Consider the following 2,497-nt stretch of genomic DNA (forward strand, 5'->3'; position numbering starts at 1 on the left):
AATCTTAAAAAAAAAATCTTTAAAAAAAAAAAGATTTATTTGTTTATTTCATGTATGTGAGTAAACTGTCGCTGTCTTCAGACACCCCAGAAGAGGGCATCAGATCCCCATTAGAGATGGTTGTGAGTCACCATGTGGTTGCTGGGACTTGAACTCAGGAACCTCCGGAAGAGCAGTCAGTGCTCTTAACCACTGAGCCATCTCTCCAGCCATAGAGACAAGATCTTGAAGAGAAAATGACAGACAGGTAGCTCAGTCAAGGCCAGAGGTCTCTCTCAAAGCCCTGGAGACAGAGCTTGGGACCATTCTTTAACACTCTCGTATTAGCAGGGCCTGCTTTCCCATGGCCTTCACATATAGGTCTCGGGTCAACTGTAGCTGCCAGATTAGTGTGGAGTTGATCTGAAGCCTAGAGGAGAACTTGGCCAGGAAAGGGGCTTCATGTTTACTGAGTGAATAAATATACATCAAGTTGTGGATGTGAACACTTTAAAATGCCAGGCACACAATAACAATAAGAAACTGGGGGATAATAGATTAGGCTGCAGCGCAGACCGGAGCAGAATAAGTACATATGTCATAGCTAAGGGGACATCGCTGTTCAGCTCTGGCTATGGGAGAATGAGACACTTACTGCTACATCTGATTTTTCCAGAGAAGCCAAAATCCAGACTCTTTATGAGGAGCCCTTGATTTTTTTTTTCCATGTTGTGAACTAATTTTTAAAACTTCTTTGAATTAAGTGAGGATCAAATGAAACACACATGCCAGAAGAACGCCACTCAGGGGACAAGGCTTGGGATGTCAGCTCTGAAACTGCAGGGTGGCCCAGAGTTTCACATGTGGAGCAGTGAGTTTTGCTCTTACCTGCTAGGCAGAGCAGTCCGCAGCAAGTGACCGAGACCCAGTTTCTCCAGCAGCCAAGAGCCAACTCCATCGGGATACATCCTTTGAAGCGATCTTATCCAGTGATGTCGAAAGGGTGGGGGTCGCTGGCTGGGTTGGTGACATGACTTCCAGAACTCAGGGAACATGTGTCTCTTTTTGAATTATCAGACCCTGGTGCTGATGCTAGAGGTATGAAGACCAGACAGCCCCTAGTGGGGAAAAACAGTCCTGCCAGGTCTATTGGCCTCATTGCTGCGTGTGCCAGGCTGAAAGAACTGAAGGCCAGGCTTAGATAGCACCCTAACACAGAGGCTAAAAAGTCCCTGCCTTTCACCCAGTGGTGGCGCAAGCCTTTAATCCCAGCACTCAGGAGGAAGAGGCAGATGGATCTCTGTGAGTTCGAGGCCAGCCTGGTCTACAGAGTGAGTTCCAGGACAGCCAGGGCTACACAGAGAAACCCTGTCTCAGAAAAAAATAAAATAAAATTTCCCACCTTTCATCCTCCAACCCAACAGTGGGGACCTTTCAGCACATCCCTCCCTGGCAGGTTATCTGTCTCCAACTGAAGAAATTGGTGCAGAGCTCAGAGTGGCCCAGGTTCAAATCTAACTCCTCCCTTCGCTGTGACCTTCCACTGGCTATGAAATCCCAAGAGCCCTGGCTGAAGCACAACTAGGAGACGCTATTGTGCAATGAGAAGGAGGGGATCGTCTCAGTTTTTCTGCCCAAGAATCTGTCTCTCTGGTCTAATCATGAGAGGATACCAGAACAGAACAGTATCCCTGACTCACAGGCAGAGGAGATCTAAGCACTCCACGAAACACAGTGACCATGTCCTGGCTCAGATACTGGGATGGGGAAGGAGGACATGGAGGGGGGGAACCTAGGTAGAGTGTGAGGTGCAGTTTACACGTTGTGGGGAGCCAGCCTGCAGCATTCACCTATAATCCAGCACTTGTGAACTGGAGGTGTGAGGACCTGGGGTTCAAGGTCACTCTGGGCTACATTATAAACTGAGGCCAGCCAGAGGGAGAGAGGGAGTAGGAGGAGGGGGGAGAAGGAGAAGGAGGGGGGAATGGAACTAGAGTCTACTATGTTAAGCAAAATAATCCCGATTCAGAAAGACATTTTTTTCTGACACATTCAGAATCTAGATTTAAAAAAAAAAAAAAAGGTGAAAAATAAACCTCTTGCTTTTGCATTGAAAAAGACCACCAGGCCCGGCTGGCACATGCCTTTAATCCCAGCACTTGGGAGGCAGAGACATGCAGATTTCTGAGTTCGAGGCCAGCCTGGTCTACCAAGTGAGTTCCAGGACAGCCAGGGCTATACAGAGAAACCCTGTTTCGAAACACACACACACACACACACACACACACACACACACACACACAAAGCATAAAGGCATGGGTGGTGGTTTGAATGAAATGGTTCCCACAGGCCCCAAAAGGCCCAAAAAACTGACTTTGATCTCCGTGTTCAAATCATGTTGCACACACACACACACACACACACACACACACACACACACACATATCACTCACAAACATATATCACAAACACTAAAGATTGTGGAGAAAAGTTAAGATGACCACATACAGGCACACAC

The 2,497-nt window shown here is 47.5% G+C and overlaps 1 pseudogene; it reads left to right on the top strand.

Moving 5' to 3' along the window:
- The first annotated feature begins 1,032 nt into the window (after positions 1-1,032).
- The window catches only part of LOC110331882, a 3,724-nt pseudogene continuing 2,259 nt past the window's right edge, over positions 1,033-2,497 (top strand).

This window comes from Mus pahari, chromosome 14 (genome assembly GCF_900095145.1).
Source record: "Mus pahari chromosome 14, PAHARI_EIJ_v1.1, whole genome shotgun sequence".
Classification (NCBI taxonomy): Eukaryota; Metazoa; Chordata; class Mammalia; order Rodentia; family Muridae; genus Mus; species Mus pahari.